Here is an 18,869-nt window from a genome sequence, read left to right as displayed (position 1 = left end):
AGCTCCAAGAAATCCTAAGTGAAAGGAAGTAGTGATGGAGGAAATGAAAGCACTGATTGGTAACCACACATGGGATGTTGTTGAAATTCCCAAAGACAAAAAGATCATCGGCTGCAAATGGGTATTTACTATCAAGTATAGATCTGATGGCTGTGTTGACAGATATAAAGCAAGGTTAGTAGCCCAAGGGTACTCTCAAACCTATGGAATAGACTATGAGGAAACATTTGCTCCTATAGCAAAATTAAATTCCATACGGGTTCTATTATCTCTTGCTGTAAATTTGGATTGGAAATTGTTTCGGCTAGATATTAAAAATGCCTTCCTAAATGGGGAATTAGAAGAAGAAGTATACATGAGAATCCCACCTGGGTTTGAAGAAGAAGGGAAAGCTGGCAAAGTGTGCAAACTACAAAGATCACTCTATGGGCTAAAGTAGTCTCCACGAGCATGGTTCAAAAAATTCAGCACAATGATCACTAAATTTGGCTATACACAAGGAGAAGCAGATCATACACTTTTCACCAAGTGTACAACAGGTGGAAAAAGATGTATCCTAATTGTATACGTGGACGACATAATTATAACCGGTGATGATACTTCAAAAATTGACACTTTGAAACAGAGACTAAAAGAAGAATTTGAGGTTAAAGACCTTGGAGAAATGAAATACTTCTTAGGAATGGAAGTGGCAAGAAGCAAGCAGGGCATACTAATCTCTCAAAGAAAATACACTCTGGACCTGCTCAAAGATACAAGTATGTTAGGTTGTAAACCAAGGCACACACCCTTGGAAAGAAATTGGAAATATCTCCTAAAAGATAATGATCCACCTGTTGATAAAGAAAGGTATCAAAGACTTGTTGGCAGAATGATCTATCTCTCACTCACACGTCCAGACATAGCATATGCAGTGAGCATTGTGAGCCAATTTATGCACTCATCTACTCAACAACACTTGGATGCTGCGCACCATATTTTGAGGTACTTAAAAGGACACCTAGAAAAGGTTTGTTATTCAAGAAGGGAGAGAATAAAGGGGCAGAAGGATTTGTTGACGCTGATTGGGCCGGATCAGTTACTGATAGCAAGTCCACTCCGGGTTTCTGCACTAAACTGTGGGGAAACCTTGTCACTTGGAGGAGTAAGAAACAAACCGTAATTGCAAGAAGTAGTGCTGAAGCAGAATTCAAGGCGATAGCTCAAGATATTTATGAATTAATTTGGTTGACAAGGATAATGGAAGATATGAGAATGCCTCTAACATTGCCAACAAAGCTATATAGCGATAGCAAGTCGACCATAAGCATTGTCAATAATCCTATACAACATGATAGGATGAAGCATGTGAGGATTGATAGAAACTTCATACAAAGCGAAATTGAGGAAGGAGGAATCCAGCTAGCTTATGTTCCTACAGAAACTCAAGAAGCAGATGTTTTTACAAAAGCTATGTCAAGACCGGGATTTGAATCTTTGATTAACAAGCTGGGAATTGAAGATATCTATTCAATTGCTTGAGGGGGGGTGTTGAGAATCCATGTGAGAAGATGAGGACATCAACAAGGTGTGCAACTAGAGATAGAGATGAAGCCGAGATGATGCGGATAATGAAGCCAAGATGATGTGGATAAAGTTTCTAGATAACCTGGAGAAATTATAAGAGATAAAAGATAAGTTCCTAAATAATAGAGATAATAGTGTATATATCTTAGAATCTGAAAATCTTTACAGTGTTGTAGTTAAGTAGAATTCTAATGTAAGTAGGATACCTCCTGTATAAGAGATTGGCCTATGGTCTAATGCATGCTAATGAGGAATATTTTTTCCTAAGTTTTATTCAACCTAAGTGTTTAAGGTTAGGTGTTCATTCTATTCAGTTTTAAATACTTAGATTGGACAATAGTTAATTACATGGAAGCAGTCCACCAAAGCAACAATCACATTCTCAACAAACTGATATAAAACTTCAAATTGGTATAAGAGCAGGTACCAGTTTCTTCAATATCTTCATGGCAGTAGGACAACACCAATAACTAAATTATTAAATTAGCAGATGGCATATATCATGTCTAATTATGCCATAAGCCACTCAATTTTGCAATGGTGACATTCTCACTGCAGGACGCAACATACATGCACAAACAAACACGCATGCACGCACAGAGAACAAACAAGTATCAGAAACAGAATTATTATATGTTCGGTGAGAGAGAGACAAAAGGAACAAGTTAAACGGATACTAGAATACTGCACTTGAGAAACATAATAACTGGTATTCCACTCTTTATCAAGTTTACTTGACACAAATGGGACAAAGACTTTAGCAATAACACTCCACTAATTCCAAGGTTGTTATAATGCTAACTAGAGGTAAAATGTCAGAAAAATGAGCCTTTCCTACATAAGTTTCAAGTATAGCTTCATAGACTTTAAAACAGAAAAGGTTCTTCTGACTAAGTTTTGAAAGACTAATGAAGCAAGGGGAAGGAAAATAGTATGTGAGACAAGTAAGTTACACCAGCCACCATCACAAACCAGCGAGAAGGGTTTCTCGAAATCTCCAAATGTTCAATCAAATGGAAAAGAAATGTAATGATGTATTTTTCTATTTTGTCAATATGTAGTACCATATTTTACAATAGCCTTTAGTAATTTACTAAGAAGCACAGACATGGACATGGAGACGAGGACATGATATTTTTTCAAAAAATTAGGACACAACACGGTTGGGATACGTTAGTGAATAAACTAAATTTTTATATTTCTAGTGACATAATAAAATACCAAAAATATATTCTAAACTCAAATAGTGAATCAGCATGATAGGCGTAACAAAAGTAGCAATCGACAAGTGCACCCACTCATGCAGGGTAACCATTCATCTTCGCTATGTCCATAAGGGGACATGTATGTCCCCTTGATGTCCCTTTGAGAATGACGAAAGTAGTGTTGGACACGCCACGTGGGCGTTTCCGACATATATCACTAACATGTCTCCATGTCACCAGTCTGACATGTTGGTGACCTCTTCGCCATGTCCATGCTTTATGGGTAATTTACATAGGGTTGTAAGATCTAAGTTTTGTTGAATTCGAGTCATATAGAAATCAATGCCTCCCCCAAAAATACCACTTTTCAAATTTATAGTTTGAAGAGCAAGCAACAACACCTTACTAGCCAGAAACTCCCTTTTGTGGCCCATAATTTGACTTGATCTATAAAAATGTCAAAACTTCCTATTCTTTTTCCTGTTCAGATTTCACGAGCACTTTATCTGGGTGCCTTGAGTCACTAAAATCATTTATATAATTTCGATTAAACAAGCCTTTATCTTTTATGCTTCACTTGGTTCAAGACAAGAAAAACAAGAAAAGGACAATAGAATATGGCAACATGAAAATACTTCAAATAAGCAAGTTTCAACAAGTCCATCAAACACAATAATTGCTTATAGAATACCATACAAGAATAACATTTAGAATATTCATGAACACATTCCTTCATTTTACCCTGCAAATGATAATTCAGCACCCAAGCTAACTAGTAAGTAACAAGAGCAAAGGAATTTTGAGAACTGTAGTAGCATACCCTATCAAGTAAATCCGTAAATAAACAGCTGAATCCAATCCTGCATGATCAATAAGCTCAAGTTCCGTCATCTTAAGTGCCTCGGGCATCCAATTCAGAAACCTCAAATATGACTTGAAGTCCAAATTTACAAACTTTGTTACATAAGCTCCGGAGCTTGTAGGGCTTGTTCTTAAACCTTTAAGGTACCATTTTGGGAAATATACCCTGTCATTGAAAGGTTGAAGCCGTAAAATGGCAAATGCCACTAAGAAAATAAATGCAGTGAGAACATTGATAGCAGCTGAAAGCCCTATGTCTCCAAGTGTAGCCATCTAGATCTTGTGGAAAAATATGCCACCCTCCCTGTCAAACAAGCAAGTTATGCATAACCAATATACCACACATTCATAAGGAGAATAGTATACAATCTACAAAATAAAACTAAAAGATAACATTCAATTGCAGACATGGAATTTCCAACTGCTGTTTTGTCAATTTCTACTGGTAAAGTGTCACATGTTACAATCAAACTAGAGGAACGCAATTGTCACGGCTAAGGCAATTTTTAATTTTTTTGTTGTTCAGTCTTTATTTGTTTTCTTGTTGTGCTATGCTTTATATCCTTTGTTTTAATTGCTGTATTTCCAGTTGGCAATTCTATTAGAGTAGGGGGCCACATGTAAGGCCATAGAATAGGACAAAAGAGTTTGTTGTAACCGCTGGAAGGAGGGATGTTCCGCTGCATCCACACCCATACCAAACAACAATATATACTCTTCCTATCCCATAGGAGAGGGCATGCAAAATTCAGAATACAGAATTATCCTATTCTCTCCCTCTACACTCTCTCGTCTCACTCTTTTCTCTCTTCTCTCACTGTTCTCCCTCTTCTTTCTCTTCTCTGATTTTCCTTGTTTGATCCCTTGAATCTCATCGAGTCAAGGGAAGCTTATTGTTTCTGCTAAAGGCAGTGACAAATTGGTATCAGAGCTCGATCCTAGCCAAAGATTATAGGAAGCCATGGCGGAAGGAACCCGCATGAAGAACATGGAATCTCAACTGCAACAAGCCAGCTCGTCCATGTCCGAAGTCCAAAGGCGAGTCAACCAACTAGAGCTGGGAAATGGTCATAACCATGAGGCGATCGTGCCGATCGATCATAAGTTGGAAGGTGATAGGCAGCCCATAACATTAAGGGCATAATAGGGATATTGAAATGGGAGAAGACCAATTGGTGCATGTGCAGATAACAAATTCAGTTAAGGGGTAGAATGGGAAGAGCAAAGAGGGGGGGGCATGTGAGCAATAGATTCCTATAAATAGAGAAGCAAATAGAGTAGAAGGGGAGGAATTTTCTGGCGAATATAGAGGGAGAGCGTGGACCTCTCGAATGTCCACTTTCTTTTTATTTTGTTAATTTTCAGCCCTGTAGTTCCTTTCGATTATCAATATCCTATCATTTGGTATCGAAGCGATCGATCCATGGGGAGGACTATTTCTGAAAGAGTGGGTGAGCTAGAGGGTCATATGGCGGGTTTACAAGAGGGTCTAGAATCTGTGATGGCTGAAGTTAAGAGGGTGCAAAATATCAAAAAGAGCATGGCAGGGATGATGGAACGATTCAACCTATTAATGGCGCGATGGGATGAGCAAGAGAGATAGAGAGGAAGAGGAAGCGAGATGAGGAAGACTAACCTATGGGTTCGCCCTTGTCAATGGAGGGAACACCGGTAGCTAGAGGGAGAAGTGGCGAAGGGGGCGACTAGGTCGATGGTGTTGGAAAGCAAGAGTATCGTGGGAGACACCTGGAAATACCCATCTTCGAGAGAGATGATCCAGATGGCTGGGTCTTTAGGGCTGAGCGCTGCTTCATTGTAAACCAGTTGTCCGATGCGGAGAAGTTGGAGTCAGCGACCTTATGCTTTGAAGGAGCGACTCTGTCGTGGTTCCAGTGGGAGCAAAGGAGGCGACGAGTAAGGAGTTGAGAGGAGCTAAAGATCCACCTACGTAAATGATTTCGATCTTTGCAGGAGGCATCAATGGAAAAGAGGCTTTTGGCCCTTAAGCAGGGTGACTCCGTCCGAGAATACCGCCTCCTCTTTGAGACTTTGGCAGCCCCGATGGGCGAAGTTTCAAAGACCATACTGGAGGGCCTCTTTGTTAACAGGTTGAAGCTAGAAATCAAGGCAGAAGTTAAGGTGTTACAGCCATCAAGTCTAATGCAAATCATGGAGACAACCCAGCGAATTGAAGACAAGATTCAAATACTCCAAGCCCAAGTTGGTCCTGAACCACCTGGGAACCCTACAACAGTTCCCTGTTTTTCACCTTGAGGACAAGGTGAGTTTCGTGGGGAGAGTATTGATAGGCAGCCCGTAACATTAAGGGCAGAATAGGGATATTGAAATGGGAGAAGGCCAATTGGTGCATGTGCAGATAACTAATTCAGTTAAGGGGTAGAATGGGAAGAGCAAAGAGTGGGGGGCATGTGAGCAACAGATTCTTATAAATAGAGAAGCAAATAGAGTAGAAGGGGAGGAATTTTTTGGTGAATATAGAGGGAGAGCGTGAACCTCTCGAATGTCCACTTTGTTTTCATTTTGTTAATTTCCAACCCTGTAGTTCCTTTTGATTATCAGTATCCAATCAAAAGGTTCTATAGAAGGGTTGGAAAGAAGACTGGGTGGAACGTTAGTACAAATGCGGGAGGAGATGGCGCAAATGAGGGAGGAGTTAGGAGCACAACTTCAACAATTCATGTTGATGTTCACATGCCAAAACACAGTGAGTATGGCCCCTGAATTCCCTCCTAGAGATAGAACAAAACCTCTTTTACAAAACAATAGAACAGTACGTCAGCCAGAAACCCCAAACATAGGAGGGGGACAAGATGAGGAGGTGGAAACAATGTCGGATAGGGGTCGTGGAGAACATGGCCATTGTCAATAGCCGGGGTTTCCCATGCCCCGAATGGAGATTCCTATCTTCGAAGGAGATAACCCTTGCTGGTGGGTAAGAAAGTGTGAAAGGATATTCAAATGGTATGATATCCCAGAAGGTAGAAGAGTGTCCTTAGCTGCTACCTATTTCGACGATGTAGTGGATGCTTAGTATCAAGGATGGACTAGTGTGAGGGATCATCCTACCTAGGGAGAGTTTGCTGAGAAACTATGTGGGAGGTTTGGGGAAAGAAGCATGTCCGAAATTGTTGAAGAGTTCAATAAACTCAAACAGGTGGGAGAATTGAAAACCTACTTAAAGAGATTTGAGGATCTTAGATCTCTTCTGAGCAATGACGACCCTCATCTCTCAAAAGCTTATTTCGTGTTTAGCTTCCTGAGTGGCTTAAGCGATGATCTAAGGCCAATGGTTAAGATGATCAGGCTTAGAACAGTTGAACAAGCAACGAAGAGTTCTAGACTACAAGAGATGGTAGTTGAGGCCTTAATGAAGAAGAAGAGGCAACAAAATAAGTCTATGACCGTGGGAACCTCCCATCAAGGGGGGAAAGGAATAAACCGTGAATGAGCAGAAAGCAACTCAGGGGCTAGACAATTGGAGTTACCCCACTCGAACGGGAAATTCAATGATCAGAGGAGGTAACCCGGTTTGTGTTTTAGATGTGGGGATAAGTATTTCCTCAGGCATCAATGTAGGCAATAGATTCTCCTATTGGAAGGTGACTCAAAGGAAGGAATGGAAGAAGGAGAAGGAACTGGGGAGTGTGAGGATTCTGGAGAGGAAGACAACAGAGAAATCTCACTCCATGAGTTGAAAGGGATGACCAACAACAAAATAATCAAAGTAGAAGGGAAGGTGAAGGATAAGAGCCATGATTTTGATAGATAGTGGAAGCACTCACGACTTCCTTAATGAAGGCACTACTAGAAGATTGAAGTGTCCACTTTTGGATACTCAACCCTTGAGTGTAACAGTAGCTAATGGGGGAAAGTTGTTGAGTAATTCAGCTTGCCATGGATTCAATTGGGAGATGCAAGGAGAGGAATTCGAAGCAGATCTCAGGATACTGCAATTGGGGGGATGTGACGTGGTCCTAGGGGTTGATTAGATGAAGGGAGTAAGTGTTAGTGTAGGTGCTCTAGACCCAATCAGATTGGGCAAATTGTACACTCAACACTCACAATTGTAATCATATTTATTATTTGAATAAGAAGTTGTTCAAATTCACAAGAAGTCATTCTATTAGTTTCTTGTTATTATTATAATAACCGAATGAAACTAAATAGAAATCCATATGATGTATACTGTGATTAATCTATAAAGATGTGAAATGATACATCACAGTTTCTAGACATCATTAAACGTCCCAAGTCGTAGCAATGTCAAGAATGGACATTGACAATTGCGGTAAGACTTGTATGTGCTATGTTTTTTCTATGTGATAGCAATGGGGGTCTCACACCCATAGGCATGGGGATGCCTAGACAAGTACATAGGTGACCAATGTTGTAGAACGTGTCACTAGACATGACTCGCCATGAAGATCCATTTTGGTTATATGTTGATGGTATTCTCATACGAGATGGGTGTAACTAATCCTTGGACCTGAGGTTGTCACAGTCATCTCATAAGAAGACCGGTATGCTTTGACATCGTTTCGATGGGCCTAGACAAAGGCTGCACGTGGGCGATCGTTGGGTATATCGTGAGGCTTATGGAGATGGGTGCATAACCAAGATGGGACTCGTCTATCCCTTGATAGAGGATGATGTATCTAAGGCGCCTTCGGTAGATATTCACTTTAAATCCATGGCCATGGTGAAAGAGATCAATAAGGAGTTATTGATTCCCTTTCTATTAAGTGAAGATATCCGGTAAATCGAAGAAAACTCATGTGATCGTTATCAAGCAACACATCGCCATACTTGAGATCACATAAGATACATTGACGAGATGATCGTATTACACAGTAACCATACTCGTGAAAGGTTATTTGCGAACTATGAATCCTTTTGAATAATTGGGTAAGCATGACGCCTTGCTAGAGGCCAATCTTGTCTTATGTGTTCGTACCGACACATTGCCAACATATTCGGAAGCCTAATGAGTCATACGCAATAGGCACGGTCCCTAGCTTAAACTAGGAGAGTGGACGTATGGTTAAGTGAGACACTTCGGCAAGAAGTTGTGCCATCGTAGGTTCTCACAGAAAAAGAACAAATAGACGTAAAGACGTCGATATGACGAGCAGTCGTCATAATGGAAAGAGTTTCCTAAAATGGCAATTGATTAAATTAGGAAGGAGTTTCTAATTTAATAATTTTCTATTTGTTGGAGTGGCAAATAGGAAATAAAATATATTTGGGTTTAAGTTAATATTTGGACACTGTTGTTAGAATCGTGCGATTCGCATCGCGAATCGCACGATTCGGCTCGATTCCAAGAGAAATCGAGTCGAATCTATAGGTAGAATCGAAAATTGCTTAGAATCGACCATGAATCGAAAGAATCGGTAGAATCGGACGAATCGAGTGAATCGAACGAATCACAAAACTGAAATAGAAATGAGGTGAAATGGCAGTACCTGAAACGTTAGGAGCTGGAAGCTAGAAAGTTGAAACAGAGAAGCAAAAACGCTGCATATGAGCATGAGATGAAACGACAGAAGCAAAGGCGAGACTCGAGAGCTGCGACCGCAAGACTTCAGGTTCTGTTCAAGGTGCGTTGCTTTCTTCTTCTTCAGTTCTTCTTTTTCTTTGCTTTATGCGAGACGCTGAGACCATACGAATCCTAAGAAGAAGACTGCGTTGGCTTAAAACCAGTGCTTCTATTCTATGCCTATTCCTAGAGAAAATCCAGCTTGGGAGTCTTGACGAGTGTTGAAACCAATGCTTCTGTTCTAGCCACTTCTCTCGTCAAATCATTTTTCATCCTTGAAAATGATATTATAATTTTTCATGTGCTCACGTGCCAACAAAGACATCAGAGATGTGGGCAGCTGGGCACATGAGCCTCAACCACTCATGCTTATTTCTGAGCACCAGCTGTTTTTATTGACTTTGAGGTTTTCTTGTTTTGTTTTTTTTTTATTTTTTTGTTGCTGTTGCACTGCAGTGCTGACTGCTGTGTCTTTTGCAGCTATTTTTGTTGACTTTGGGGTTAAGAGAACCTATTTTGTAATTGTTAACTTAACTTGTTATTGTTTTATTTTTTTTATATATATTTTCCTGCTATTAGCCTATTGCACTGCAGTGTCGACTGTTGTGCTGTGTCTTTTTTTCTGTTTCTGATTTTTTCTAATATGTTTTATTGTCTAGTCAAATTTGTTCTACTTTTTTTATTTTCTTTTATGATATTTGTATTATTTTTTATTTCAAAATTTTGACTTTATATTTTTTTTCAATGCTAGAAGAATATTGCTTTCTTTCTTGTTGAATATGGCGTCAAGATCAAAAAAGGGATCTACAACAAAGAATAATGATCCTATCTGGGAATATTGCACTCGGATTAATGGAAATAGAATGAACTTAAAGTGCAATTATTGTGGACTTAAAAGATGGGGAGGGATAAATCGAATGAAACACCATTTTGCGGGTGATCATGATAATGTGGCTCCGTGTACACAATGTCCAGATAATGTGAGGGAACTTTGTATTCAGATATTAGGAGAATTGGAAAGACAAAAGGTGAATGAAAAAGAATATTTCCAAGAAGAAGAGACAGAAGTTCAAATAATAGGAGGAAAAAGAAAAACTAGTATGGATGTCTTTGTCACTAAAGGGAAAGAAAAACAACAAACTTTAAATGCAATGGTTAAGAAAAGGGAGCTCGTTGTTCATAGCATTTGTAGATTTTTGTATGGACATGCATTGCCTTTTGTTTTGGTAAAAAGTCCTCTTTTTGCTTCAATGATGGAAGCGGTTGGTGAATATGGTAAGGGTTTAAAACTTCCTAGTTATCATGAGGCTAGGGTTACATTTTTGAAGAAGGAAGTTGACAATGTAAACTCAATGCTGGAGAAGTATAAAAAGGAGTGGAAAAGGACTGGTTGTACTTTGATGTCGGATGGGTGGACGGATAGGAAAAGTAGATCTCTTACAAACTTTTTGGTGAATAGTCCAAGTGGAACAGTTTTTCTTAAATCTATTGACACTTCAAATGTTATAAAAGATGCACAAAAGTTATTTGAGTTGCTTGATTCATTGGTGGAGGAAATTGGGGAGGAAAATGTTGTTCAAGTGGTGACTGATAGTGCTTCAGCCTATGTAGCTGCGGGTGACTTGTTGATGGAGAAAAGAAAAAAATTATTTTGGTCTCCTTGTGCAGCACATTGCATTGATTTGATCTTACATGATATAGGTGGGTTGCCTATTTTCACAGATACAATAAAGAAGACTAAAGAAGTTTGTGTATACATTTATAGACATGCTTGGGTCCTTAGCATGTTTAGGAAGTTCTCTAAGAAGAGAGAGTTGAAGAGGCCAAGAGTTACAAGGTTTGCTACATCATTTCTTACATTGAGGAGCTTTGAGGAAAATAAGATTCCTCTTAGGGCTATGTTTGCATCAGAAGAGTGGGCTAAAAGTCATTATGCTTCTAAGGTGGATGCAATTAAAGTGGGACCAATTTTGTTATCCGATGACAAGTTTTGGAAATCGATCAAGTATTGCTTAAAGTGTGTAAGTCCACTTGTTAAAGTTTTAAGACTTGTTGATGGGGATGTGAAACCAGCAATGGGATACATATATGAAGCAATGGATAGGGCAAAGGAGAAAATTGCACAAAATTTCAACCATCAAAAGATAAAGTATGAGCGCATTTGGAACATTATTGATACAAGATGGGATTTGCAACTTCATAGGCCACTCCATGCAGCGGGATATTTTCTTAATCCCAAGTGAGTTTCTAAAATCATATTTCCTATAACTAACAAATTTTTGTATTGTATATGCTTTGTTGTTTCTTACTTGTATTGCATTTTTTTTAAGGTTTCAATATGATGAGTCTTTTAATGCGGATATAGAAGTTAAAGTTGGTTTATACAAGACAATAGAAAAGATCTATCCGGATATTGAAACAAGACTAAAAATTGATGAGCAATTAGAAAAGTTTAAAAAAGGTGACGGATTGTTTGGCATGAGTATGGCTACTTTAACAAGAGACAAGAAGCAACCAGGTATTATTTTGATTTAATGTTTTAATTTTCAAATTTCAATTGTTAGCTCCTTTAAACTAATTAGACTAATTAGTTTTTTATTTTTCTATCTTAGCTTTATGGTGGGAAAGCTATGGGAAAGAATGTAAAGAGTTACAAAACCTAGCCATACGAGTCTTGAGTCTCACATGTAGTGCTACAGGATGCGAAAGAAATTGGAGCACATTTGAGCATGTCCATTCAAAAAAGAGAAATCGTTTGGAACAACAGAGATTAAATGCTCTTGTCTTTGTGAAATATAACATTCAACTTGAATTAAGGCAAGCTAAGAGGGAGAAAAGAGGTGAAAATTATGATCCTATTTATTTGAGTGATATGGAGTCCGATGATGAATGGATCACCGAACAAGAAGATCCTTGTTTACCCCAAGATAATTCATGGATGGATGCTAATGAATGTTTTGAAGATGATGGAGGTATTCAACCAAGTAATAATAGAAGAGGTATATATCTATACTTTATAGTTTTCTACATTCTAAAACTAAGTTAATGTGTTTGTTTAAGTTTGGGTTGAATTCTAATATGCTATAACTTATATTGTATAATATAGGGCCAAGGAACTTGAAGCTAGACAGAAAAAGAAAAGGAAAAGTTGTTGAAGACAATGTGGAAGAAGAATTGGATTTAGAAATGATTGATGATGAGGAAGATGTAGAGGATGGAGAGCAAATGGATTTGGCTACGTTTGAAGATGATGAAGATGATGATGCTCTTCAACTTGAAGATGAAGATGATTGATAACTTGTGAAAATTATGGACAATGGCATTTATTGGTAGCCTAATGGCTAATAGTTGTTTTTTTCTAGTTTGTTATTTTGAAAGTGGTTTGATTTGATACAATTTGAATTTAAAGGCAACATGAATATATTTTTGGTATAATTTTAATATATTTTATTTATTTTTTATGGATATATATTATTTATATTTGAAATTAAAAATGTGTACTGAATCTTACGATTCGATTCGATTCTCGATTCACGATTCGTAAAATAAGGATTTCGATTCTCGATTCGAATCTCGATTCAACAACTATGATTTGGACTAAATTTGATTTGGGCCAAATATTAAAATAAATATTATATTTGGACCAAATTAGATTTGGGCTAAATATTAAATATTATATTTGAGCTTGAATTAGATTTGGGTCAAAATATTTTATTTAAACCTATAAAAGGATTTGGGCCATTTAATTATATTTCTAGTTGGACTAGAATAAGCCCACTTAATATTCTAATTAAATTAGAATTAATGGGCTAGCCCAATCCATTAGGGTTTTAGAAACCCTAGAATATTTCACTATAAATATCCCTTTATGGGTTGCCCAAAACTAAGGAGTTTTTGGTGTCATTTTTCAAGAGTTGAAAAACATATTGCCGTTCACTCTTCCCCGTTTCTTTTGGCATCAATACGAAACGAGGGCGTTCTTTTTCCGTCCATACACAAGCCGCGCAAAGGAGAAGGAGCTAGCACTCCTATTCCGCTCTCCTTGCCAACGGACGCGTGCCGCATATCACGAGTTAGAGGCTGGACGCTTGGACGGCTCGAATCCGCGAACGACTCGATAATCTAAAGGTTAGATTTATTTATTTGTTTGTGAATGATTTGATTTCGACGTTGATCCAATCGCTGGAATCGGGGTAAGGTTCAAAATTTTTGAACTACGCTGCTTGTCCCGTAGCGATCTTGCTTTACTTTTAGTAAGCTTCATCAGTTTTGACTTTAATGGGATGGAGGTGTCCTTCGAAAAAAGAGGGAAAAGGATGACACTAAAAAAGGGGAGAGAAACCAGTACCTGTAACATGATAACAGGGAAGTGTTTGCATAAAGCCATTAAAAGCAAATGGAGTAAGTTGACTCAGTAATTTTCGATCATGGCAATGGAAGAAGGGCCTGGAAAAATGATGCATGGGGAACTAACTTTGTCGATCAACAACGAGAAAATTGGCCAAATCTAACCACCTTATTGATAAATTGTTGGTTGAATTTGAGGACTTATTTGCAGAGCCTAATACCCTACCTCCCACCCGTAACCTAGACCATTCTATCAACCTTAAACCTGATTCTGAACTCGTGAACATCAGGGCCTACCGATACTCTCCCACTCAAAAAACAAAAATTGAAAGAATGGTGAGAGAGATGCTAAATCAATCCTTCATAAGACCTAGCCACAACCCTTTTTCCTCACCCGTCCTTCTAGTCAAGAAGAAGGATGGTTCCTAGCGTTTTTGTGTAGAGTACCGACAATTAAACGCCCTAACCATAAAAGACAAATTTCCTATCTCATTGGTAAAAGATCTAATGGATGAGTTGCATAATGCCACTATCTTTTCCAAGATAAACCTTAGATCAGGCTATCACCAAATCAAAATGAAACCTGAATATGTCCATAAAACTACCTTTAGAACCCATCATGGACACTTTGAATTTTTGGTGATGCCCTTTGGACTCACCAATGTCCCAACCACCTTCCAATCTCTTATGAAGTATTTGAGCCTTATTTGAGAAAATTCATACTATTATTATTTGATGACATTCTTGTTTATAGCACAACCCTAGATCAACATTTATCCCACTTGAGAACCTCCCTACAGGTCCTCAAATCTAACCAGCTTTTATCAAGAGGTCTAAGTGTTCCTTTAGGCAAGATCAGGTGGAATATTTGGGTCACATAATATCTAGAGATGGAGTTAGAACAAACCCAAGGAAGGTGGAAACCATGGTCAATTGGCCTAAACCCACAACCTTGAAGGCTTGGAGGGGGTTCCCAGGCCTAACCGACTATTATAAAAGGTTTGTTAAGGGATATGAAGTTATAAGCAGACCACTAACTAATCTCTTGAAGAAGGGAAACTTCAAATAGGGGGAGGAGGTCGAAGAAGCCTTTCAAAAGCTCAAGGAAGCAATGAATATAGTGCCAACTTTAGGATTACTAGACTTCAATGAACCCTTTGTATTGTAGACTGACACTTGTGGAGTGGGCATAAGGGCAGTCCCAGTGTAGAAAGGGAGGCCACTAGCATTCTTGAGCTAGGCCTTAAGTACAAGGCACTTGGGATTGAGCATTTACAAAAAGGAATTCCTAGCAGTGTTAATAGCTACGGAGAAATGGTGGCATTATTTAGAAGGAGGTAGATTCATCATTAAAACCGATCATGAAAGTCTCAAATTTGTATTACAATAAAAGTTACAAACTCAATTGCAAAAAAGGGATATGACCAAGTTAATGGGACTTGATTATTCAATACAATATAGGCGAGGCAAGGAGAATGTAGCTATCGATGCACTATCAAGGTGTTAAGAGGAGGGGAGTGTAGCAGCCATTACTACGATGGTGCCAGAGTGGTGTCAAGAAGTTATTGATAGCTATGCCAATGATAAACAGATAAGAAAGCTAATGGAAAGGTTAGTAGTTGAACCTAATGGGGCTGGAGGTTACACTCTAACGAAAGGGATGTTGAGGTTCAAGGGAAGGATTGTCATAGGGGGTAAAGAAGACCTTAAGCAGAAAGTCTTACAATCCTTGCATAAGCCGTCAATGGGGGGACATTCTGGAATCCAAAATACCTACATCAGGGTTAAACAATTATTCTATTGGCCCAAAATGAAAACGGATGTAAGGAATTTCGTGCTAGCGTGTGACATATGCAAGAGATGTAAACTTGAGAATGTGGCTTACCCCGAGCTCCTACAACCGCTACCGATACTTAATCGAGCTTGGATTAGTGTGTCTATGGATTTTATCGAGAGTCTTCCCAAATCAGAGGGGAGGGATAGTATTATGCTTGTGGTGGACAGGTTCACAAAGTTTACTTAGTTTATAGGGTTGGCTTACCCTTATATAGCCAAGGAAATAGTGAGGGTATTTATGAACAAGGTGGTGTCACAGCATGGGGTGTTGGGAACCGTTATATTAGATCGTGACAGGGTGTTTACAAGTCAATTTTTGCAAGAGTTTATGGGAAGCATGGGAATTAAACTCAACATGTCAACAACCTATCACCCTCAAACGGATGGGCAAACCGAGAGGGTTAACCAGGTTCTAGAAACCTACCTATGATGCATGTGTATCTAGCAGCCCAAGAACTGGCATCGGTGGTTAGCCTTGGCACAATGGTGGTATAATTCTACTTACCACACATCCCTAAAAATGTCCCCATTTGAGGCATTGTATGGATACAAACCCCCACTATTATCGGCCACAGGATGGCATATTACGGAAATGTCAGTGGAGGAATATCTACAGCAAAGGAGAGTTGTCTTGCAACAGTTAAAGTAGGAGTTGGCCTCAACTCGGAATCGGATGAAACAACACGCAAACAAGAAAAGAAGTGATCGAGAATTGGAGATGGGAAAAAAAGTGTATCTAAGGTTAAGATACCCACATTTGAAGGCCATCAGTCAAGGACCAATATCCAAGTTAAGCCCCAACTATTTTGGTCCATTCAACATAATAGAAAAAATAGGCAAGGTGGCTTACAGGCTCAAATTACCCGACAATACCCACATACATCCGATTTTTCATGTGTCCCTTTTAAAGAGATCAACAGGAGCTGATCAAGTCAACCCAACTCTGCCTACACTACCTAAGGAGAAGGAAGGCCAAATGGAGCCAGAAGCCATTTTGGATAGGGAGTGGTATACAATCAAGGGATTCCCCTCATCCAAGTATTGGTGAAATGGGAGCATAGAGACACCAAGGACAACACCTGGGAATATCTTCTGAGCCTACTCCAACGTTTTCTAAGGGTTACGAGCCTCCTTAGCATTTCTTGAGGACAAGAAACGTTTCTAAGGGAGGGGAAATTGTCACGGCTAAGGCTATTTTTAAATTTTTTGTTGTTCAATCTTTATTTGTTTTCTTGTTATTCTATGTTGTATTTCCTTTGTTTTAATTGTTGTATTTCCAGTTGGCAATTCTATTAGGGGGGCCACGTGTAAGGCCATAGAATAAGACAAAAGAGTTTGTAGTAATCGCTGGAAGGGAGGATGTACCGCTGCATCCACACCCATACCAAACAACTATATGTACTCTTCCCATCCCGTAGGAGAGGGCATGCAAAATTCAGAATACAGAACTATCCTATTCTCTCCCTCTACACTCTCTCGTCTCTCACTGTTCTCCCTCTTCTTTCTCTTCTCTGATTTTCCTTGTTTGATCCCTTGAATCTCATCGAGTCAAGGGAAGCTTATTGTTTCTCCAAGGGCAGTGACAGCAATCAAATTGCTTAAATGAACCTCGGTTAACAATATTTCAAGCCCCAAAAGAACTGTAATAGCAGACCCCACTTAGTTGGATTAAGGCGTTGCAATTGATGTTGTAATCAAGAATAGCAAATATCTTTATATCTACGTTAATCAAGTCTCTTAAAAGTTTCGAAAAAGAAAAACAAAATCGATCTTTTACTACAACTTAAAGAAGTTATGTCCAGTCTGTTTCCAGTAACCTCAGCAGTAGGCATATGAAAACTATTCCCAATTGTAAACATTAATCAATATTCCCAAAGCCACAAACAAAATAGATTTAGTTTTTTTTTTTTTTTCACGAAGACAACGGAAAACAGTTAAAACACTACCTAAAGAAGTATATCATACATAATTGACTGAATTTTGCTAACTCAATGTTAACAATTCCCGTAATTCCAACGTAATTAACAAAAGGAATTGCAGAATACAAGTTTCCATGTTCCTTCCGTATATATTCGCAAAATTCATATTCTAACATATCTCTTGATTTAATACCAAAAAACTTGCATATTTCCCGGAATTCAACAGTACATATTTACGAATAAAATAAATGGAAGGAATACAGAAGGCAGAAGTTCATACTCTTGATCTCAGAACCGTGAGCTCTGCACTATTGTGAAACGGTCGGAGCGCCAAAAGAACAGAAATCGAAGCTTTGGAGAGAGATAATTAAGAGAGTTGCAGATCTGAGAGTCCTTCGGATTGCTTCGAAAGCTCAATCAAAGCAAACATATCCTTCCCTAAAATACAAGCTATGAAGCTATTGTAATGCTGCTTTCGCTTGGAATACTTGTGATATATATTTGACAGCTTATGACAAAAACGATAATCGAAGTTCCTTTTCCCTTTCGTTCTGCTCCGTTCAGTTTTAAGAAACGCTGGTAGTGGCAGAGTTTAATTGTTTTGACTAAGAAGGCCCGTGGTGCACCTAACGGCTTCATATTGCGAGTTTGGATGCCACGCCATCTCTAGAGCGTCAACGTAACGCCCAATTAACTTGCGTTGATCATTGACGTGGCAGAAGTCTATTGGATGGTCGAGCTCACGTTAAGGTGGAGTGGCGTGGGCGTGGGTGACATTTCCTTACGCGGTGCTTCCATCTTCAACGCGGGAGTGCAATTTTGTTTTCCCTCCTGTCTGTTTGTTTTCCTTCTTCTCCAAGGCTCCCACACTCCTCCGCTCATTTCCTCTTCTCCGGTCAATCTTCACCTTCTCTCATGCACCGACCATCAAGATTTTCTCGCGCGCCAACCGTCTTACCTCACTGCTACATCCTTGTCTCGTTGATTATAAGGCGACGAGATGAGGATGCAACAACGAGGCAACAAGACAATAGTGAGACAGCGAGGCAGTGATGCGACAACGAGAGGATCGAAGTGGGAGAAAGGCAACAAGAGCAAGGAAAAGGAAAAGAGATGAGAGAGAGCGAAACGGGATGGGTAGAAACCTCTTGGGAAATGACCTTTTTACCTCCCAAACTAATAGAGGGTACGTTAAAGGGGGTTGAACAAAATCACTCCCAACGCGGGGCCAAATCCTCTCTAAACCAAAATTTGAGAAGAAATCACTAAAAATCATCTCCAACATACCTCCCTAAACCAAAATTTGAGGAGAAACTTCAAATGGCTCCCTATAATTGAGGAGTGAAAATTTGCTCCTCAACTCTATTTCTTTGATGGCTTTTTATTGCTGACCTTGAAATTTGAAGAAGACACTGGCGACGAGTAGCAAGGGCAACGATGGCAATGACGACAAAGAGTAATAGTAGCTACTGATAGTAAGGAGCAGCAGCGGCTACCAACAATGATGGCCAACAATAACGACAAGCAGAACAAGGACCAGATCGATTTGTATATGTGTATATTTGAATAAGGACC

General features: G+C 39.1%; 1 pseudogene; it reads right to left on the bottom strand.

Annotated features, from left to right (window-relative positions):
* Positions 1-17,877, bottom strand: part of LOC127795406 (calcium permeable stress-gated cation channel 1-like) — an 86,115-nt pseudogene extending 68,238 nt beyond the window's left edge.
* Between the last annotated feature and the right edge of the window lie 992 nt (positions 17,878-18,869).

Source organism: Diospyros lotus, chromosome 2 (assembly GCF_014633365.1).
Source record: "Diospyros lotus cultivar Yz01 chromosome 2, ASM1463336v1, whole genome shotgun sequence".
Taxonomy (NCBI): Eukaryota; Viridiplantae; Streptophyta; class Magnoliopsida; order Ericales; family Ebenaceae; genus Diospyros; species Diospyros lotus.
Note: the sequence above shows the minus strand (reverse complement) of the source record. Positions and strands in the feature narration are given on the sequence as shown.